The sequence below is a fragment of the Equus asinus genome, chromosome 2, assembly GCF_041296235.1.
Source record: "Equus asinus isolate D_3611 breed Donkey chromosome 2, EquAss-T2T_v2, whole genome shotgun sequence".
NCBI classification, from domain to species: Eukaryota; Metazoa; Chordata; class Mammalia; order Perissodactyla; family Equidae; genus Equus; species Equus asinus.
In genome coordinates, this window is record NC_091791.1 from 167652117 (window position 1) to 167676371 (window position 24255).

Here is a 24255-nt window from a genome sequence, read left to right on the forward strand (position 1 = left end):
CCTATTTGTTTTTTGGGTTTTTTAATCAGCAAAAGAGTGTTAGACTCTCCTTATAGAGATGAAGGTGAGTGGAGTTTATGAGACAGGCAGGCACTTGTATCTAGGGTTGGAAGGAATTGTCACAAAGATTACAAGTAAAATTCTCTTAAAATTTTGATCCATCAAGCCACGGATTTGGATAAGATCCTTGAGGGAAAGTGTGAAGTTCAATCTTTTCTCAGTCCTGCTCCTTTTTGATAACAACAACAAAATTCACACTCTCCTTTGATGAATAACATTTAATAAGGTCACTTTCGATGAGCCTAGTGTATAACTTTATTTTCACAGAGATAGACAAGAGATCAAAGGCAAACCAAGAACAGTGTCTCAAGAGCTCCAGAGGAGAGTTTTCAAAAAGGGAATGCCTATGTCAAAAATCAGAGGTCAAACAAGAATATAAATAGAAAGCATCAATTCAATTTGGCCAGAGCCACTGTGTCTAGTTGAACAGGTTGTACCTTGCTCAAGGGTGCTTGGCTGAGGTAACATTGGAGCTAAAATTCAGCCTGTGTTCTGCCTGCTGAGCCGAGGCCCTGGTGTGGAGCAGCATCAACAGGAGAAAAGAGAGCTGTTTATAAAGCACACAAAGGTGTCATCTGATTGCCAAGCTTGAACCCAAGGGATTGTCCCTGCCTTCGCCCAGTGGGGTTGCCTTTTCTAAACTGCACAAAGCACCAACGGGCTACGGGCCCTGAATTTAGCAACCAGGGAGCCCATGGAGAGGATAGCATTTTGAATTGTGTCAAAGCCCTTTGTCAACTGTATAACACTGCTCAGGTGTAAAGTCGGGCAGATGATTCAGAAGCTGAGGGGGACAGGAGAAATTACACCTACCACAAACATTTTCTGCCTAATCCACAGCATGTAGAATCCACTTGAGACATTCAGATTCTGCCAAACTCCTCTGTGGGAGGTCATTTTAGTGTGGACTGGCCAAATAGCACAGATGGAAGTGGATGTGATGATTTCTGAGTCCATTCTAGTGGCAAACTCCAGGGGAGATCTAGCAAACGGGGAAGAGCCTCAGACAAAAGCACCTGGGTCAGCCTAACCTGACCTAACCACTGAAACTCTTTGATCTTGCTGCAGCTTGACTTAGATAAAACATCTGGCCCCAGGGGTTCTCCAAACCACATAGGGTAAAACAAGGGGATGGTTTTGTAAAGCTCTGTAGTGGTAGGTGAACTGGCCACTATTTTAAGCTTCAGGATGTACAGAACACAATGCTACTAAACCCACAGAGATTTGTATAGAAATTGCAGGAGTGAAGTGACATTTCCCTGGGAAATTTTCAGCCTGGCTACCATGCCCCAGGGTTGAACACACAGGCAGCCATCCCTCCTATATCAGTGACCCAGAAAGCATGCCAGGAAGTTAACCAGACCAGAAGAGACAATCTGTAGTTGCTGGCCTCTCGCTCACTGCTGTTCACCTTTAGGTGAAACTGGCATTTCAACATGTTCTTATAGCCACATTTGAGGACTTTGAAAAGGTGTTTCTTTAGAACCTTTCTTTGGCTTTGGTCATGTTGGTTCTGTTGCAAAAGAGAGTTATATGTGCCATCTCATATGGAATTTCTGAATCCAAATCAGTAGAGATATTTGTCTGAATGCATTGCTTTGCAGTTTGAGAAGATGAACTTAAAGACAGAGTAATTTATTTTTAGGCCATCACAAGCCATAATTGTTCATTCTGATGCTGAATATACTATAAATCACTGATACCTGATGCGGGCTTCACATCGCCCTTTCACATCTTGTCATGCCACACATTATCTGCCCTTAAAGCAGCACTGGTGACTGTGAGGGCAGGGATCTGGGATGGTCATGGATCCAAGACCCATTCCCTTGGCATTGCCAGTTTTCCAAGACTGAGAGTTAGGTGTGGGTCTAGGACGTGAGAACAGTCTAAAACAATAGAAAGCAACAATTCAGGAACTTCATGAAATGTACGGGACTGGAATTGTTCACCAGGGGAATATATGCTCCTACCCACTCCTCAGACAACAACCTCCCAGAAGCAAATCCACCCCATCTGCTATTGAATAATATCATCGTGAGCCAGTTGGATAAGCAACAAATGCCATCTTTCTAAGACCAGACTAATAGCCCTTTGTGTCTGTGTGGCATCCGGACCCAAGTTCATTGAGATGTTGTTACTGACATTTTGATGGAAAATTGTATGTTCCAAGCTATGTAAAACTGACCATTCACTGAGCAGGGAATTTCCTATTCTTCTCTAAATGCTCTGACATTTTCTATTTTCTAGTATTCCCCTTCTGAAGCTAGCTCCCAAAGGGCTTTTCTGTGCATCCTCATTTCCATTACAGGGTCAATGCACAAGTTAAATTTTTAATTTCTTCAGAAGCTTCTAGAGAGTGATTTCCTCTTCCATTCCTCTGCTATCTCGGGCAACTATTGGGAGCAAAGAGCTCAAGCTTGGACTATGTTGAGACAGTGTAACATCAGTAAAACATGCTCTGGATGTGATTGCTCCACACACAGTCATTCACTTAATGTCTTCTGCAGAATTTTTTTCTGTCATTCTTTAATCTTAAGCCTTGGGCATCCACCTTCTAAAATCATACGTTCCTCTTTGAAATCTACTCACACAGTGATGATACTCTACAAACTTTCCACCTCTCAGTTCTTCCTCCCAGCTTCCCTCATGCTGAGACTTACACCCTCCCAAAATGATGTTCCGAGATCTTTTGCACCTTAACAAGGCAATGATACAGAACAGTTCTTTTCCTATTCCTGTTTTTGGCTTCAGTCTTAATCCCACCCATGCAGATCTGGAAAGTTAGCACCACCTAGTGTCATTTGTGGGCATTTTTCTCAGAGACCTGTCCCCTGAGCAGCATTTGTAGACTGAGCCTGAGCTCCATTGATATTATGACCCTTGAAGGTACCTGACTCAGAAAGACTTGAAAGTTTGTACCTAAATTCAGATCCAACTACTTCATCACTGTAATTTGCCACTGGAAAATGTTGGGCTATCTACATATCACTGCCGTAAAGGCTCACAACCAAATCTTCAATTCTATAGGATAGATGAAACCTGTGAAGCTCCAGGGAAAGGGCTTCAATGCCTTCGCATCAAGGGAATGGACTGTAATGGGAGCTATCCAGATCACATGCCTTAGATGGAAGAAAGAAGCATTGTCACCTTAGACAACTCCACCTCTCTGGTCTACTTTTGTGCTCCTAATACCACACCTCATTCTACTACGTATTTATGGCAGACCTAGTCTACTCACAACCTGGCACAAGTCAATAGAGTCTCGTGTCAGTCTGGAGGCTCTAGGTAAAGTAAGTGAATCTGACTCCAGAGTAAAATTTTCCCCTGTCTCCAATGAAAGACTTAAAGGGCTATGTGTAAACAGGTCTCTAATCACCCCATATTTCTGTTTGGATATGTTTCTCAAAGTTCCTGTACATAGTTTCTGCATAGAGAATTCAGTGATGCAAATTGAGACTCTATCCTACATACACAAATAAACTCAACTATCAGTGCAGATTGATTGTGTAGAAAGGAGACAGTTTTTGTTTATTTGTTTTTGGTGAGGAAGAATGTCCCTGAGCTAACATCTGTTGCCAATCGTCCTCTTTTTGCATGAGGAAGCTTGTCCCTGAGCTAACACTTCTACCAATCTTCCTCTATTTCTTATACAGGACACCACCAAAGGATGGCTTAATGAGTGGTGTGTAGGTCTGCCACCAAGATCAGAACCTGTGAAACCTGGGCCAACAAAGAGGAGTGCAAACTTAATCACCACACCACTGGGCCAGCCCCAGAAGGCAGTTTTGCACCAGGATTTACCCACCTCTATTTTAATGAGAAAAGCAAGAGAGAAATTCTCTGCCTACAATGACTTTCCGTCTGGATATTTGCTCTCCAGCAAGGGTTAAGATGGTTCTGCCACTGCTCTTTGGCTTCCATTACCCCAAGCCATCTGGTTTCCATCACATTTGGAGGGAGCATCTCCTTGTTCAGCATTGTTTATGCCATCACACTGATCCCAGTAGTCAGACCTGACTATAGAGATTGGCTAACAAACCTGGAAGAGCCCATGTTGTAAGACAGAGGTGGAAAGTGGTGGGACAGATGGGACTTTGGTGCTGGGAAACTGTTCATGTCCACTGCTGACTCATGTCTGCTACTCAGTCTTCTCACCACCTTCCTAATCCAACAGTTGCATCTTTGTTAGGACACACCAGAGATCCGGAATGCCCACATCCTGTGGTTCCTGTACCCCTAACACCTCACACTTGATTTCCAATTCAGAGAACAAAAGCTCCTGGCTTTGGGCCAGTTCAAAAACAGATGTGGGTCACAACCGCCAACTACCCAGGAAGCGTCTACCAAGACAGGGCATGAGAACCAGCTTCTTAGAAATTCCCATACTTATGATCCATCAAACATCTAACACATGCTCAAAGAGAGAGATAGGAGACTTTCTCCTGAGTATCTTCCAGGATTTAATGCTTCCTGCTGGGAATTAAAATGCTGGGTTTGCTACTAAGATTTAAGAAGGCGGAGAGTTAAGGGAATTAATGGAAAGTAGGTATTACAACTTTATATGTACTTTAGGAAAATCTGCAAATCTATCCACAGCTTTGACGTAATGCCTTCCTATATCAATGGCCTTGCCCATCTCTAAATCCCACATGATGATCATACACTGGATAAGCTTTCAAAGCCATGAGGAGCAGCGCCTTTCCTCTCTCCGCATGTACGGCAATGGCAATGGTGATTCTGCTGATCAGAGTACCATTACTAGTGTGTGCAAGGCCTTGTAAGGATGTACTTGTACTGCAACTGTCTGTGAGAGATTGTACCTTGGCTTTCCCTGTCTATAGGTTTCTTTTAATGTTTTTGTCCCAATAAAATGGTCCTTACTGTGCACTACCTACTTAGTAAAGCTAAGAAAGATAGGAAGGGCAGGGACAAAGTGCAAATAGAGAAAGAAAGATGTTCGTACCAGAGAAGATCCTGTTGTGGACTCAGAGTATTTATCACCTGAATTGATATGAAAATGGTCTCCCCAGAAAATATAAAAGCCAGTATTACAATGTGTGTTGTCTTTTGGTCTCTGAAAGAAAATATGAGATTTCACGGAGTGCAAAATCCTTGAATCCTCCAAAACAAAAAATGCTTAGCTGTGCCTAGAATAATCCAAAGTCCTGGCAATTGCTACAGGAGGCTTCCAGCTGCCAGCTCTCTGCAAACTGTAAACTAGGCCATCCAGGGCTCCCCAATCTCCTCTTTCTGTGCCCTTTCCTTGGACTCTCCCCTCCATCACATCCTTCAAATGGTTTCTTCCATCAAAACATGATGAAGAAATTATGTGAAATCAATTCATACTAATTTGTGAGTGATAAAAACAGATGGAGGCTTTGCTTTTCTGAGGTTGAGTGGGAGGGAGGGGCATTGTATTTTAATAGAGATGATGCCATGAGCTAAAGACTAAAGCAACCAGGGCAAAATTTTCAACAGGCCCAAATGAAAGACAGAAATTTGTTCTCCCTTCATTTAAAGGCTCGGTGTGGATCATACAAGGAGAGTCTGGAGTCTTCCAGAGTGGGCACTTCTCTTCTCATGTCCAGGAAGAGGCCCAGCTGGAGCACAGAGCCAAAGAGAATATTAACCTGCATGTGGAGACAGGTCTGCAGCAGAGGGCAGAATTGGGGCCAACAGGGAAAAAAAAAATAAAAAGGATACCTAGAAAAGATTTCATTTCAATAGTGGGAATAGCTTTATAATAGTTGAAAGCTTGATCAACAGTGAAACAAACGTCCTTGTCACTGAGTGAGTTCAGGTGGATGACTACACTGGGAAGGTTGGCTACATTGGCTGGAGGTCAGAACTCAATGACCTGAGCTCTGTGTCTTTTTGGAATCATTACAGGATATTCTATGTTGTAGCAATATCGAGATTTCCACCAAAAAGCAACACAGTTATTATTTTGGTGTATTCTTTCCCAGTTTTGTTTTCCAATGTTTAGATTATTACATACTCTGTATATGTAGTCATACTCCATATACACATTTGTTTTTTTTAACATTATATAATAAATTCTCTATGTTATTAGATACTTTCCCTAATCAGTGTTTTTAACGAGCAACATTAATTTGTATCTTAGAACAAACTATAGTTTACTCAATCAGTTCTCTTATGACTGAGAATTTAGGCAGCTTCTACATTTTTCCTGTTACAAAAATTGCTGTGATGAACATATCTGTACTTAAGTACTTTTTGTTATTTAAAATTATTGTATATGTATATGAGGAAACTATATATATAAGCTATACATATATTTAATACATACATGTAAAATCTGAAACCCCTATTTCCTCAAAAAGAAGCTTCAAAATAGGGCTGTTGGCCAACTTGGATACATAAACCCTTAAGATTGGAGACAAAATTGTCAAATTCTACTACAAAACTTTTTAACAAATTAATTTAGCCATACATACATATTTAAAATAATGTATTATATAAAATAGTATATTAATTTTGAAATGCTTTTTTCCATACGAATAGTTCATAAATTTTATTCAAATTCTTCACAAGCATCTCAAATCATTGTATTTGTCACCAATAAAGCTGCTTTTTTTAATACTCACACATTTTTCCAGAGCATATCAAACTTACTTGGTTCTAAGTTGTCTGAATTATAGCACATTATGAATCCATATATGAAGCTATCACTAAACATCTTTGAACCGCAATACCTGTTCACAAAACATTAGAACAGTTGTTTTGACATTTATCCTGTAAGGAAATAATCATGATGTCCACAAGAAAAGATTTCCTTTAAAAGATTTATTTAAACAATATTGAATATTTGTAATTTCAAAGACATATTTGCAAGAATAGTTACTAAGTTTTGTTAAATTACTTAGTCACCTTTTTACTAACCTCATCAGCTGACTTCCTTGAGTATCTATGAACCAGCATTGAATGAGATCATCCCAGGTTAATGTGTCTTCGCTAAACTGTACTTAATTGTGCAAAATAAAATAATTGCGTGAAAGCATTGTAATATTGCTGTTTGTAATTTTTATAAGGAATCCATTTTATGGGGATTCTCTCTTCTCTGACAATGATAAACCTCACTTTATATTCAAACAGGTATAGTATGTTCTTAAAGTCAATTTGCCAAAGTGGAACTATTTGCTCAAACTAGTATAAATATTTTCACCCTGCTGGTATAAACTAATTGGTTTCCAATAAAAATACAACAATTTATATTGATACCAACATCTTGCCAGCATTGAGAACATCACTTTTTTTCTAAAAGGATTGCTTAGATATCTGTACAAAAAAAATGGTTTCTTAATTCTTTATTTGCATTTTTATTACCAGAGAGTTAAAACATTTTTTGAAGTTTGTTGACCAATAAGTGAATTTCTGCATTTGCCCTTTGTCCATTAATTTTTTAGGTTTTTAGTGTTTTACTCATTGATTTGTGTGATTGTAATCATTCTGTGCCTCTGAGTTTTATAGCATTTAACCACAATAACAGCATTGGTGAAAGATTTTAGAGGTATTCCGATGGCAGAGGTTGGTGATGGCAAAATGCCAAGAAACGGTGAAAAAGAAGAAGAGGGTTTTTGTACTGCTGTATTTCACTGTGACTTCAGTACTTGGTACCACGGAGGTTGAAGTTTATTAAGCCTTTGTTCAAAAACACTCAGCTGTAATCCACTCTGTATGTCTCAGCATTGGGAAGAGTCCTGTGAGTGTCAAGGGAGAGTAATAATACATGAGTTTCTTCATCTTTTCCCCCTATCTCCTCCCTTTAGTGATTTACTCCACATTGTCTAGGGCAGTGGTTTCAGAATATGAACAGGGATCACCAAAGTCATCAATAATAAATAATCCCAACGACACATTTTAATTATATTTATTAAATATGCCCATGGCAACGTAAAAGAAAATATCATGGAAGAAATAAAGGGAATGGAACTAACAATGACTGTGAACCTGTGCACTGGGTCACACACTAATATATGGTGAGTCAAGAAGTGGAACCCACATCTGTCTAATTTAAACAATTGCTCCTTTCAAAGAGCTCAATGCCTAGTACAAAACAAAACAAGTGCTTGGAAAGCGGTTGTTGTGAATTGCATTCCATCTCATTGGAATAGGACATGCTTTCAGAGTCCAAATTTTTTTTAAAATATTGTCTTTCTGAAGGCCGTAACTAGAAACAGATTTACAAGGTGAAACTGTGTCACTGAATCCCCAAATTCTAACAGTTCATGTGTCTTGTTCTGATGAGAAAACTGCTGACTGAGGGAGTAGAGATGGCAAGAACACCATTTTTATGTAGCCCTGGACAAATGGCCCCCCGATGTGATGAAGAGTACAGAGTCTTCACAAAGAAAACCTGAGTTATTAGAAAGTCACAAATAAGTAAACAGATGGTGGCAGGGAAAATATTGTTGGGTAGAGTTAGCTGGGAAGAGCTCTTGGAGATGAATCTTCAGTTGGTCCTTAGGATGGTGGAAGACCTAGCAAGACCAGGAATATTATTGCAGAGTCAGAAATTTCCCTCTCTGACATAATGCCACCGAGGAGTCTCCTCATCCCACAACAAAGGCATAATTTATCCCTACCCATTTAAACAATGTGTTTTTGAAAGATATTTACTGGGAACTAAGAAATATTTCTATTCACTTCAGAGGACCAATCAACATTAATACCATAGATCTGAAAACTTACACATCCTGGGCTCTCTTTCGTTTTTCTCTTGACCCTGCATATTTTGATCCAAGAGCACAGGGATTAATCCCCTCATCCTGGGATTTCCATCACCAGTTGACACACCAAGTCGAATTGCTCTTTTTAAATCTATGAGACCAAAAGCAATGCACATGGTAAGAAAACTATACCTACGCTTCCCCACAGAGTGTCCAAAACAAGTAGGCTTATGGCTTAAAGGATAGAATACGTCAACTCACTCAAAATAAAATCAAAAGAGCCCATTTTGATTCCCATTTTCAGGGAATATATACAATTCCCAGAAATAGCACTTTTAATTAAATTCTCATTTTTAGTGCAGAAATTGAGCATATCATTCTTGGATTGCTTATTTCCTAAAAGAATAGACTCTTTTAGATAATGTTTCAACATATAATGATGGGTTTGTAACATTTCTTTCTGTTATAGCAGACTGGAGGCATTCACAATTACAGAAAGTAGAAATATAACCAGCTTCCTGCTTCTCACAATAAATCATGAAGAAAAGAATATTCAAAGCCAAAAAACAAAGTTTAAAACATTTTAAGATCTCATATTAATGCTAGTTGCAATAGCAACATGTAACTTTACAGAAGATAGATATTTATGTCATCATCTTATCCTAATGATCCATATTAGCCTCATTAAATCATGATGTGCATCTTGACATGATGAAGGATTCAGGACACAACATCACCTACCCAGTGTTCTTACCAAAAATAAATAAATAAACTGAGCTAATCAAACCTCTAGTTCTAATAGGAGACAAGGGAGCAAGAAGAACAAATTAAAGGATTTCACAAAGAAATAGTTAGACAAATCCAGGAGGTGAGACATTCTACAGGACAACAGACCAGGCCCTTCAGTAATAAATGAGATGAAAGGAAGGAAAAGAGAAAAGGTGCAGTGGAAGAGGACTATTACACATTAAAGAAAGTGAAAAGATATAGCAACCAAATTAAATACATAGTCATTAACTGGATTCTTGCTTTAAAAAAACCATCTGTAAAAGACATTGTGGAAAGAATTAGGAAAATTTACTGTGGGCTGGCTACTAAATGATTTCAGGGAATTGTTAATTTTGTCAAGTGGGAATTGGTATTATGGTTATGTAGGAAAATATTTTTTTAAAAAATGTATGCTGAAATGTTTAGGAATGAATAGTCATGATGTTCATAATTTATTGTTAAGTACTTGACCAAAGTAAATGGCAAATGTGGCAAACATGCATGATGGTTAAATCTAAATCTAGGTGATGAGTCCACAGATGTTGATTCTATTAATTCCTTTTTTGTAATGTTTCAGAACCTTTCACTAAAATTTTTTCTAAAGTTTTCATTTTTAAATATCCAAGAAGTCTTCAGAATATTTAAACAGTGAAAAAGTAAAATGCAATATGCTGCATGAGAATTAGCATATTTTCTTAAAGACTGCGGCTCTGTTCAGAGAACATATTTCAAAGGACATATTTCTAAGGCGCCAATGAAGACTGTTGCTGACTATATTGTGAAGTAAATAAGAAAACCACTAATGGTAATGTTGCACATTTTGTATTATTCTTATTCAAGACACAGGCGTAAGTGAGGTATGTTAAAATCACTGATTTTCAAGATCTGACATGATAATAGTTCAAAACCAAGCCTTCCAGTTGTGGGGAAGAGGAGGTGGTTCCAGACTTCCACAGATGCTCCGATGAACTCCCATTAGTTGATTGTCAAGATCACTTTGCCCTCAGGTGGGTGAGCATCATACAGAAGGTAAGAGATGGTTTTGACAAAAGTCAAAGTATGTCAGAGGGCCCATGAATGAGGGGGCATAACTAGGACTCTATTTTTGGAACTTATGTGGGTGTCAGTACTAAACCCTGATCTCTTCTAATTTCTGTCCAGTTGCTAAGTATATTATTTGACCCTTTAGCTCTGCAAGTCGTGTTGTTCTTTTTCTCCTCTTTATGATTTTGCCAAAAATTCAAGTTACCATTCCAATTCTCTGTCCCTTAAACAAGTAAACATTATTTTTAATGGAAAGGCTGAAGTATTGCCACAGAAATGTAGTATGGGTACTGAAGGTGATGTAGTCAGTCTCTTGGCCTTCACTGAGCCCTTGCTCTGTCACCAAAGAACAGTCATCATGAATCCGGCATCTGACCCCCAGAGCACCACCAAGAAGAAACCAGAGGCGCATGATCATGGTCCTTCATTATAGAGACTCCAAGTAAGTATTTGGGTCAATTTTATCATTGTTACAGAACTGGAGGCTAATGCTCAAAATGGCTTCTGACCACTTATTCATTCATCAGTCAAAGCATATGATATAATTGATGTGCTAATCACTAGCAAACGGGTAGAGAGTGGTGAAGCAATAAGGACAGCCTGGGTTTTACTGCTGCCATTGCAGCTTCAGCATCACAAATAACATAGATTTCAAACAATAGTTCTCAAAGGATGGTCATTGACCTCTAGGGGCCCCAAGAGGTTTTCAGGGAGTTCATGAAGTCAGAACTCTTTTCATAATGATACGAAAACATTATTTTCCTTTTCCATTGTGTTGACATTTGCACTGATGGTGCAAAAGCAATGGTGGGTAAAGTGCCGGTACCTTACCATGAATCAAGGCAGCTGCATCAATTCTGTGTTAGTAGTCATTGTCTTCTTCACTGCCACATATTCACAGGGGAAAAAAGGTAATTTCACTTAAAAATGCTATTGACTGTATTAGATTGTGAGGGCTGCCATATCAAAATACCACAGACTGAGTGACTTAAAAAACAGAAATTGATTTTCTCATAGTTCTGAGGCTGGAAGTCCAAGATCAAGGTGCCCAGATTTGGTTTCTCTTGACGTCTCTCTCCTTGGCTTGTGGATGGCCACCTTCTCACTGGGTCCACACATGATCTTTCCTCTGTGCATGTACATCCCTGGTGTCTCTTATCTGTGTGTGTCCAAATTTCTTCTTAAGCAGACCAGTCAGTTTTGATTAGGATCCCCCCTAGGGTGCCACCATAATCCAATCCAAAAGATCTCTTTTAGCTTAATTATCTCTTTAAAGTCCCTGTCTTCAATACAGTCACATTCTGAGGTGGTGAGGACTTCAGCATAAAAATTTTGAGAGAACACAATTCAGTCCATAATATTGGTGAAACAGTAAAAATATTAATTTTATTAAATCTTAACTCTTAACTATATGTCTTTTCAGTATTCTGTGTGACAAAAGGGGAAGTCAACATAAAGCACTTCTGCTGCCTTCCAAATTATGGTAGTTATCTCAAGAAAGGCATTTGTGTGATTGTTTGAGTTGCAGGCTGAACTAGCCACTTTTTCCAGAGGAACACCATTTTTGCTTGAAAGAATGACTCACAGACCAACCTATGGTTGCTCGGACTTGTGTGTTTGGTAGGCATCTTCTTCAAAGTGAATGAACGGAGCCTGTCACATCAAGAAAAACAGCTCATAGCTGTTGCTGATGACAAAAATCTAAGCTTTCAGGCAAAAATTAGACTTTAAGAAAACTTGTATCTGTCACAGTGAGCTGGATGACTCTCTAATGTTTAAATACTTCTCTGATACCAAGATATTGATGGTAATATTAATTACAATGATATAGTATAATGAAATGTGTCAACATGTGGAAGTTGCCTAAATCAGTGAACGAATTATTTCCCCAATGATAAATGAATAATGTTATAAAACCAAGCATGAGTGAAATATCCATGTAAAGTGCAATATAGACCAATAGATTTTTTTGTAATAGAATATGAAAAGTTCATTAACATCCCACATTGCAACTAACCTTCTTTTTGACCTACATACCTGTATACTGCCAGGTTTTTCTCATATATTTCAATAAAATCAACATATTGTCATAGATACAATACATAAACAGACATGAGAATCCAGCTGTCTTCTGATAAGCCAGCTCCTTTCGGACAGATATATGAAGACTATAATCAAACACCCCCAGAATCTCCCTTCCTTGTCTCTATTCTCCCATGTTTTTTTAGCTGTTCCTCCATGTATGTGATTTGAAGTCTCTCCAACAGCCTGATATTCTCCTTTTAATTCACTGCAATTTTTCTGTAACTCTCAAAAACTACATATCAATACCGAGAGCAAGGAGTGGAAATAAATAAAGCAATGTTCACATCCCAAATATTCCAAGCCTGGAAGATACCCGTGTCTAATCTCAATTTCATTTCTGGGCTTGGTATCCCATGAATTTTCTCAAGGTTCACTGAGTCTCCAAGCATGAAGCTTGGTCTCAGCTAAGACTGGACATTACCGTGGTAAACCCAGTCCCCACACATTGTCCCTTTCCTCTATTCCCCCTGAGAATGAGTTTTCCTGACACTGAGAACATGGCCCAGCCTCCTTCCAGGAAGAACTGAAATTCAGGACACACCTGCCCTGTGTCTGCCTTTCCCCCTTCACACAGAAGACCATCTCATACAGCAGTGAAAATCCATACAGAGAAAGAAAATGCCAGATTTGCCAGGCCACTCTATGGCCACTTCTGGGAAAATCACCCCTCACAGTGGTGCTGAGGGAGTACCTTGAGAAACTTTCAAATAATAAATGCCAGAATAAACCAAAGAAGACTGAGTATTTGCCTAGTGAGCCAAATAATATCACTGAGCTAGGATTGACTTATTTGATTTCTTGTATGTTCCTTCAAAGTTGGGTCCCTTGGCCAAGTTTTGAAACTTCCCTCGACCATTCTATACTCTTTCATCTGAACACCCAAGGGAGTGAATATATGATCCTCGAGGTCTCTCTCAGCTGTGACATTCTATGATTCCTCTGCAGAGTCACAATTGATCCTTGGTCACCCATGTTGGTGGAAAGAATGTGATTTGAATACTCCAAGTACACAGCATGAAACTCATTTCTGTTTGGTGTTAGAATATATTTCTTGGTGTGAAGGAAATCAAAACAAATTTATCTCCCCAATGACACCTAACTCAGGCTAATGTTAAAAATCAATTTGTTTGCAACTAATGGTGTTGCGCTCCACTAAACCAATGTTAGCTAGTATTGCTTAAAGTGGTGTGGTGCCAGAGAGCAGGGGACTCAGAATTGGGAAGATGTGAGTTCTGGTCGTGGCTCTGTCACTTCCGAGCTTATCCTCTCTGAACATGAGATACTGCATCCTTAAAATGGATTCAGAAGACACTTTATGAGCATTCACTGAGTCAGGCACTGTGCTGGCACAGGGTATACAGAGATGAACAAGACAAATCCCTTCTCTCAAGGGTCTCTACCTAATGAACAAGAAAGCAAAAGAGTTTTGAGTGCAATGACAGACATGAGCAGTAGAAGCCATGAAAATTCAGGGAAGGGGTGGGCGCCTAACCCAGTCCAGTCTTGAGCCATTGTAGAGGAGGAAGACCATTTGTTTGCCCTCTAGGCTCTTCTGGCTCGTCCAAGAATTAAATTGACATGAGACAGAATAGCAGGAGAAAATCAAAGAAAGTTTATAACATGAATACACGGGAGAAACCCAGGAAAATTGAGTAACTTGCCAGACTGCCCAAAGCCACAACCTTAAATACCATCCTCAGCTAAAGACAAATGAGAGAGTTGCAGGTAATGGTCGGATCTTCAAAGGGAGGAAGACAACTTACATGGAGATGGAAATGCAAATGTTTCTTAAATAAATGTGTGCTGGGCAACCAATAGGCAGAAATTTTATTAAAAAATGGGCTTGTTAGTGTGTTTATATCACACTTAGTTTAAATTACACTATAGTTATCTTATGGTATTAGTTCCTTCCTGAAACAGTACTTCTATCTTAAATTCTTTTAGGCAATTAAAGGGAAGGTCTGTTTCTTTCAGAGTCTTCTGTTCCTAAAAATAATCAAGCCAAATACATACATTTTGGGGTGGCCAGTCCTCTTCCCCTACAGTCCCAACTTTGACATTTTTAAGAAGGTTCACAGTCCAGAATCTAAGTTGGTAGATTTTCCATGTCACTGAACAGGTCTCTTAGTGCTGATAATAGATGACTTCAGCTAAATTCACTTCAAAAAGCGGTGATGCAGGTGGGCTCCAAAAGCTAAGCCTATGTTGTATAAGCAAGCAATCAGGTATTTAATATAAAGCATTTCTATGGAAACAAAAAGAAAAACAAAGTTAATGGTTGGAGCAAATTATAAACCAGTTTCTGAGTCCAGGGGACAGTCAGTCAAGAAGATTTCTAGATGTCAGTGTTGAAGCATCTTTTGCAGTTTGAAATGTCTCTGATAGTGTCATTGGGTGTTCAGGCATCCTTTTGAGTGGCTTACACAGTAACAGGCATGAGTCTCTCTGAAGTTTACATCAAGTCATCCAACTTGAGTCTGTAGAGCTTCAGGAACAAGGGTGTTTTCAGTTCTCAATAATTCCAATTGAAAATGATGGGAAAAAATTGAAAACATTAGTTTGGAGATTTTTAGTGGGATATTTCAGGAGACTAGAAGAATTCAGGATCTACTGCAGCATGCAGATATGAAACAAAACCTCAAGGACAATTTATAGAACTAGAATCTAATATTCACAAAGTGTATTATAGTTTCTACTGAAACATAACTTTTCACTTTAAAATCACCTTCATTTTTAACTAAGATAACCAAATTAAGAGTAATTGGTTTGTAAAATGTCTAGTTTCAATCAACTTGGCCCAATTAGTTACATAAGGACAGCAAGAATAGCAATTGATTATCTAGGCTCTTTTAAATCTGCTTTGCTGGAACTTTTCATAAGGAATCTCAGGTTGAACTTTATAGGCCTCTCAAGGCCAGGACAGCAAAGCCAAGGACATATCATAAGACTTGATGCAATACCTTAGATTTGGGTGAATTCCTCTCTTCTCTCAAGATTCCCCCAAAGTATCCTGAGGGTTTTTTTTATATCTACCAGGACAGTGACCTTCTTTACTCACCTGGTAAGGTTGTTGGAAACCCTGTGGCTTTATTTCACCAAGTGGCTTTCCAAGTGGCTTGATTTCACAAAGTCAACCTTTATTCCTCAAAAGCTGTCTGGTTATACCTGAGTCTGTGTATGTTTCTCTCAAATATGACATTCCAGTCAAAGCTTTGGGAATATAACCAATGTTTACAATTGTGTCCTGTTATAAGGAGAACAGGTCCTTATTGAACTTATAAAAATAACTGTATCATCATGAAAATAGAAATATTTATTCACTAGGAGTTTCCAAATTCTGGAGAGATCAGGTAGAGAGAAAAAGATAAATGCTTCAATTCTGCTTACAAAATAATAATTTACCAAATTGCTATAAGTCATAGTTAGCTTAAGAGAAAAGAGAAAAAGTTTTCCTTAAATCTGAAAAAACAGAACATTTAAAAAATTAACAATATTTTAAATGAAAAGTCATAAAAATTATAATCATCCTCATCAGTTCATTTAGTCTCAGGTAATCATCTCTTGATCTTGATCTTCTGTTAGCAGTGTCATGAAGTCATTAGTTTCTATGTTAGAGTTCTGTAATTTCAGACTCAGTTTAGTTTTGTTATCTGAAAGTTGATCAGAAACCTGTATTCTAGAGTAAGCATCCTTTCCACAAATCTTTTTGAAGATGAAACATTCACAAAAGCCTCAGAGTAAAACAATAAATATCAGTAAACAACAAAAGTCTTAAAAATGGCAATCAACAAAGATATTTGGTTATGTCTGTGACATACAACACTTTAATATAATAAGTAGAAATATGACTGATAACCAGGACAGATCAGCATTTTAAGAATCTTATATAATTTTTTAAAGATGCACATCAATAACATTTACCCACACAATATCATAGGTCCCTATGAAACATTGCCTAGTTATCCACTTAACCAAAGTGATAACAGAAGATGTTAATGGCAAACGTAGAGAAAAGGCCTTGAGAGACCTCAGCCCTTTTGAAGAGAGGAAATTATTTTGACTAAACATAGATTTTTTTCTCTTTTATGTAGATTTACTCAAAGGTGAAGAAAAACCATTTATAATCTCTTTACCAAGAGCAGACTAAAAGTTTAAGTAAATTATCCTTTTAAGAGAGGGAAAAAAACAAACTCTAATTTTGCATCAGCTTACTTTTGATATTTATTTTTCTTTACATACTTTTTAAAGCTTCTTAACAAACAAAAAATATCTCTATATTTTTATCCCCTTTTTTATTGAAAACATACATCTTACTTTTGTTGAATGCTAAGATGTTTTCATTATTAAATTTTAGTGAAAACTGAGAAGTAAGCAATTATGAACTTTTTTTACATTAGAGTTCTGTGGCTTGGCAAATTTATAAACACTTTTTATAATATCTAGAGACATGCTACTGCATAGTACAATCTTCAATAAATACAAGACGTTTTAGTTTTTCTGTAATAAGAAGCCAAAAGTAGGTAAACCTGTCTTTAATAATTAATGTCTAATATTTTATCTCATTTAGAGATGATCTAGATATTCATTGAATTTTTATCACTTAATTTAACTGAGCAAAACTTCAGACTTTCAAGTTACCAAGGAGAATTTGGAAGTTATTTTAAGTACACATCCATAAACTATAATTATTGCTAAAAGTTTACCTATAAACTTTTATCTCACTTACATCTATATCATTGCTACCAACAATATGTTTAAATTACCCATTAAAACTTTATGAGACATTAGACAAAATCAGTTATTTAAAGCTATCATTTTGCTGAGAAATTTGTGGCAGGGATAATATCAGCTTATGAGTAGTAAACCCATGCTGCATGTCTGCATCATAGCCAAATATTGACAACTCTGAGGACATGCCTATCTCAATCAAACCAACAAATATAAGCAAGCTTTCATTTACCAAAGATTATTTAATATCATCTTAACATGAAAGATATTTGAGTTATTTTCTAATACATTTAGAAATAATTTATATAAATGCTTACTTTAAGCCAATTAAACAGAGCTCTTAATTTTGTCCATACCATCTGGAGGTAAAATATCACACATATATAACATACATATAGACATATTTACACCAAGACTCCACAACTATTTTTTAAAACTTCAGGACAATGTACTACACCTTTAAAAGTCTGCACAAAGCATTTAATAGAGGCCCTCTTTCTACATGTACAATTTAATTATACACCAATTTACTTTGGGATGTGGGGGAGGTTTATTATCTTTTTTCTTATCACCTGATAGTAACCTCTAGTTTTTATCTCATACAGTGTGGGCTCAGACAACGCTATCAATGTCCTTTAGCATATTTAATTAACATTGTCTGAAGGGCAGATTTATATGCTGTCTTACAATCAAGCAGGGGAAACATTCCCCATGAGACACAATGTCTATCCCCACAATACCATTTCTAATACAATCATGCAAAAGAGATGCAATCACTTCACATAAAGCCCATCAGTGTATCAATTTTCCTGCAAAATTCCATCTGAATTCATAAGAATAACTCTTATACCTCTAATCATAGCTTTCATTAGGAATTTATCAATAGGTCTTGGTCTTATAATTTTGGATAGAGGAAGCATTCCACAGCCAGGCATAACGTGCATTTCCAAAGCACACTCAAAAAGTTGATATAATCTCTTCATATAATATTAGCTCAAACATTACAACACTTACAATCTTATCAAGACTTTTACTTTTTTTCAATTTAATTGTAGCCTGAGTCAGGTTCTTAAGGCTAGTCATTTTTTTTTTGTATTTCCTTTTTAATTTTGTCTTTTCATAATTACCAATAAAACAAATGTGATGAGAGCTCTCTAAAAATTTTTTTTCAATTTAGAAGTTTTTCCAATTAATGATCCATCATCTCATCAAATTGATGAGTAGGATCTTAATAATTACTCAAACCAATAAGTCTTTATGGATTAGCCATGGGCACGAAAGCCATCCCCAAAAGAAGTGCAAAAGTTCACTCCCAAAGATGGTCTAAGAAAGTAAAGAACTTCATTGCACAGGCAGTTTGTACCAGCATTAACAAGCAACAAAGAGTGAGACAACAAAGGCCCCTAATGAAAGCAATGGAGACTCCTTAAAACAAACTCCCCTGAGAGCTGACACAGCTAGATGAAGAGAGTAGTCCATCTCAGAACCGCAGTCTACTCAACTGGCCACCAAGATACACACTGGTATTTGCATCCTCCATAAGGTGGAGACCAGAAGGTCACAAAGCAAGCTCTCAAGACATAGAACAAAACCAAAGAAAAACCCTCACCTTATATGAACATTAACAGCTTTAGCTAAACTTTGGATCTCTTGGAACCAGACTAATACTTAGAAGTGAGGTGCCATGGGGTTGGGGATTGTGTGTTGTTTTATAGAGCACCTAGTTGCACAGAAATTTCCTTGATGTTGATGGGGGACCTGTGTCATCTACCCCATTCTGTGACCAACTTATCTGATCATGGGAGTCTCCTTGAGGTGGCGAGTGCCCTAATAGCTCTTAAGTGCTTGACTGGGGGCCACCAAGTTTGTGCCCTCTTTGTCTTCCGAGATGCTCTTAGCAACAGTTTCCTCTTCATGCACATATTCCCAGACAACAGGCTTATAGAGGTGCCTGCATCTTGCCCTGTGGTTTTTTGTTTTTATGACAAAAGGAACAAATGACAGAGTGGCCATCTCTTGGAGGAGAAGGATCCATAAACCAATGAGTATTCAAGCCAAATTTCCCAGAGTCACTGAGTCCAAGAAGCTAGCATCACCAATATTTTCTCCTGCTAACCTGAATTTAGAAAAGGGAAAAACCTCAACACTCTTGCTTCCCTTGGATGCTGCAGGCAGAGATCTGGGAGACAGATGGAATGAGAACTCTTACCTCTTGCCAGCTCTTGTCAGGGATCCAGGATCTCTTAGTTGCAGTAGTCCAGGAGCAAGCAGTGTCCAGCCAGTGAAGTTTTATTCCACCTTCATCACCAAACTGGAGAGGAGGAAGACAATTCCTCTCTCCTCTAGATACTTCGGGCTGGTCCAAAAATTAAATCGACATGAGACAGAAGAACAGGAAAAAATAAAACAAAATATAATAACATGTATACATGGGAGAAACCCAGGAAAGCCAAAGCTGCCACCTTAAATACCATGTTCGGCTAATGAAAAGGAGGGTGTTGTGGTAGTGGTTTGGGTCTTCAAAAGGGAGGAAGACAATTTACATGGAGATGCAAATGCAAGTGTTTGTTAAACAAGTGTTTGCAGAGCCACCTGTAGGCAAAACTTTGATAAAAATGGGCTTGTTGGTACCTTCCTATCACACCGACTTTACATTATACTATAGTTATCTTATGGTATCAGTTCCTTCCTGGGACAGGCCTTCTATCTTAAATTCTTTCAGGCAGTTAGGGGAAAGGTCAAAGTTTTTTCAGAGTCTTTTGTTCTTAAAAATAATCAAGCCAAAGAGACAGATTTTGGGGTGGCCAATTCTGATCCCTCACACCACCATTAAGGACTTCCCAGGGAAGTCAACAGCTAAGCTAAGACCAGAAAATGAACAGGATCTAAGGCTGTTGGTTAAGAACCAAATTGGGGAATAGAAGAAAGAAAGGGCATCTCAGGCAAAACAATCACACAGCATAGGCAAAGAGGTTTGAAAGAACATGGAACCTTCTGAAAGCAAGTAGTTGAATGCAGCTGAGTAAGGGAGCAAGTGGAAAAGTACAAGATGTAGGCCCAGGAGGTAAGAAAAAACCATGTTTTGTACCATTTTATCTTGAAGACAAGGGGAGCCACCAGAAATTTTAAGCATATAATTTCATACTTGGGGTCCCCCCCATGGTTAGCATCAGTATGAATCATCTATTTCTGCTATGATTACAATCTATAAAAAACAACCCCAAAATTTCAGTTGCTTACAACATCAAATGTATGTTGTTTTTGCTCATTGGTCTGCAAGCCAGCAGAACTTGGCTTCAAGAGTGCTCATGGAAATCCATGATGGGATGCTTTTTAGAGCCTTAGCTTAGAACTGGCACACTGTGACTTCCAACCACATTCTCTGGATCAAAGAATGGCCAAGGCCCAAAGTCAATGGAGTGGGATTTGTACTCTCCCTGTAGTAGGATGCCCTGTAAAGTCAGGTGACAAAGTACATGAAGGTGTACTTCTGTTGCAGAGAGAGAGAGAAAATTGGGACCCATAACTTCTGTATTTTCATCTGGATGCATCATCCTCAAATTCTCTGCCACAGCCACAGGATTATAAAATTCACTGGCCCAGACCCACAGGTTTCATAGTTTAAGTTTTGGTATTACTCAAGATTTTAATTGCCTTTCATTCCCAACTTTGTGTTGCCTATAACTTGTTCTATTCAAACCACTTTCTGAGGGCTGCTTGGGATCATCTGTACACTAGCGCCAGGAGGGAGTCAATGAGTCTCACAGGGATTAATCAGAAGCTTAATTTATTATTCAACACAGTAACCACCCACCTCTTGCCATTTCAAAGACCAGCACATAAAACCAGCTATACTCAAGAGTACAAATTACAATTCTTCTTTCTCACCTGGCCCGCCCCACGAGGCCCACATTGTCCTTCTTTCTGCCCTAAGCCATCCTCTATTACATTGTTTGTTACCAAGAACATAGCATTTCTTCTTTTCCTCTTCTCCTTTGTTTTTTGGGTTTTTAACCAGCAAATGAGTGTTAGACTCTGTATATGCAGATGAAGTTGCTTTGAGTTTACGGGACAGGCATGCAGGGTCTAATGTAGGGTGGGAAGGAATTGTCACAATGATTGTAAGTGGAATTGTGATAAAAATGTTATCCATTAATCCATGGATTTAGGTAAGATCCACCAGGGAAAGTGTGGAGTCAATCTTTTTTCAATCGTGCTCCCTTTTGATAACAACAACAGCAAAATTCACACTCTCCTTATTAAATTAACATTTAATAAGATCACTCTCAGTAAGCCTAGCATATGACTTTATTTTCACAGTGATAGACACAGAGATCAAAGGTGAACCAAGACAGGTTTCTTAAGAGCACCAGAGGACAGTTTTCAAAATGAGAGTGCCTATGTCAAAGCTCAGAGGTCAAACAAGAATATAAGTAAAAAGCATCAATAGAATTTGTCAGGAGCCACTGTCTCTAGTTGCACAAATTGTGCCTTGCACATGGGTGCTCAGCCAAGAGGACAGTGGGGCTAAAATTCCTCCCATTTTCTGCCTGCCGAGCCAAGGCCCTGGTGCAGAGCAGCATCAACTGGATAAAGGAGAATGTTTATAAGGCACACAAAGGTGCCATCTCATTGCCAAGCTTGAACTCTCAGGGCTGCCCCTGCACTCACACAGCAGGGCTTATCTTTTGTAAACCACACAAAGCACCATATGGGCTGCAGGCCATGAATTTAGCAACCAGAGAGTCCATGGAGAGGAGAACATTTTCAATTTATGTGAAAGCCCTTTGTAAACTGTATAACCCTGCTCAGGTGTAAAGTGGGGTAGGCAGAGGTGATTCTGAAGATGAGTAGGTAACAGGAGATATTACACTAACTACAAACATTTTCCACCTAATATAGAGGACATAGAATTCACTTGAGACATTCAGATATATGACGAATTCCTCTGTGGGAAGCCATGTGAGAGTAGACTGGCAAGAAAGCACAGATGGGAGTGGGCACGATGATTTCTGAAAGTCCATTCTAGTGGCAAAATGCAGGGCAGATCTAGCCAGCTGGTAGAGCTTCAGACAGAAGCACCTGGGTGAGGCTGCCAGCACCTAACCGCCAAAACCCTTTGATCTTGCTTGACTTGGAGAAAGCATCAAGCCCCAGGAGTTCTCAAAGGCCACATAGGGAGAAACCAAGGGGAGGTTTTTGTAAAACTCAGTAACACTGTGAGGGGTGGGATACCACAGTGATACAAAACCCACAGAGACCTGTACAAAAACCGCCTAGGTAAAGTGTCATTTCCCAGGGAAATCCTCAGCCTGCCTACTGTACCCCCAGTGATGAACACAACAGGTAGCCACCCCTCCTTTTTCAGTGACCCTGAAAGGATGCCAGGAAGTTGACCAGACCAGAAGAGGTGATCCCTAGCTGCTGGCCTCTCACTCACTGCTATTCATCCTTGGGTGAAACTGGCCTTTCCTCATGCTCTTGTAGCCACATTTGGGGACTACAAAAGATATTTCTTTAAACAGCATTCTTTGGGTTGATTCATATTGATTCCGTTGCAAAGAGAGTTATCGGAGCCATTCCATATCGAATTTCTGAATTCAAATCTCTACAGACATTTGTCTAAATGCTTCACTTTGCAGTTTGGGAAGATGAACTTAAAGACAGATTGATTGGTTTTTAGGCCTTCATCAGCCATAATTGTTCATTCTAATGCTGACTCTACTGTATGTCAGTGATACCTGATCAGTACTTCACATCACCCTGTCACTTCTTGTTATCCACACGTTATCTGCCCTTAAAGCAGCACTGGTGACTGTCAGGGCCTTGACTCTGGAATAGCCATGGATCCAAGACCCATCCTCTTGGCGATGCCAGTTTCCAAGACTGAGAGCTAGCTGTGGGTATAGGAAAAGAGAACAATCTAAAACAATAGAAAACAACAATCCAGAGAACTTTGTGAAGTGTACTGGACTGGAAATATTCACCATAGGAATATGTGCTCCAACCTAGTCCTCAGACAACAATCTCCCAAAAGCAAATCCATCCCTATCTGCTATTGATTAAATCATCCTGAACCAGTTAGATAAGCAACAAGTGCCATCTTTCTAAGATCAAGCTAATTGTCCCCTGTGTCTCCCTAATTGAACTCACACAAATTAGCAGCTGCCGTTTTTACTCAACACAGGGCATCCAGACCTAAGTTCACTTAAAGGTTGTTACTGACATTCTGATGGAAAATCATATGTTCCAAACTTCGTTAAATACGACTATCCACTAAGCATGGAATTTCCTATTTTTTCTGTAAATTCTGTGGCTTTTTTCTATTTTCTAGTATTTCCCTTCTGAAGCTAGCACCCAAAGGGCTTTTCTGTGCATTTTCATTTCCTTTATAAGGTCAACGCACAAGTTAAATTTTGAATTTCTTAAGAAAATTCTACAGAGAGATTTTCTCTTCCATTCCTCTGCTATTCCAGACAACTATTGAGAGCAAAGTCCTCAAGCTTGGACTATCTTGAGGCAGTACAACATCAGTAAAAATGCTCTGAATGTGATTGCTCCATACCCAATCATTCACTTAGCCTCTTCTGCAGAATTTATTTCTAAATATCTTTCTCTAATATTGATCCTTAGGCCTCTGTCTTATAATTTCATATTACCCTCTTTGAAATCTACTCACATGGTATTGATACTCTACAAATTTTCCATCTCTCTGTTCTTCCTCCCAAACTCTGATGCTGAGAATTACACCATCCCAAAATGATGTTCCAAGACCATTTGCATCTCAACAAGGAAATGATACAAAACAATGCCCTTCCTATTCCTGTTTTTGGCTATTCAGTCCTAACCCAACTCATGCAGATCTAGAAAGTTAGCACCC

General features: G+C 38.6%; 1 long non-coding RNA gene and 2 gene segments (V, D, J or C); 2 read left to right on the top strand and 1 right to left on the bottom strand.

Annotated features, from left to right (window-relative positions):
- Positions 1 to 24255, top strand: part of LOC106840669 (T-cell receptor alpha chain constant-like) — a 1015328-nt gene that overhangs the window by 851038 nt on the left and 140035 nt on the right.
- Positions 1 to 24255, top strand: part of LOC106840671 (T cell receptor delta constant-like) — an 802079-nt gene that overhangs the window by 722164 nt on the left and 55660 nt on the right.
- On the bottom strand, positions 6576 to 19867 carry LOC106840701 (uncharacterized). The gene is made up of 5 exons (XR_011501497.1): positions 19585 to 19867; positions 15706 to 15891; positions 14661 to 14892; positions 8773 to 8901; positions 6576 to 7781 (listed from the first exon to the last, which is right to left on the bottom strand). It is a non-coding gene; the product is annotated as an uncharacterized lncRNA (long non-coding RNA).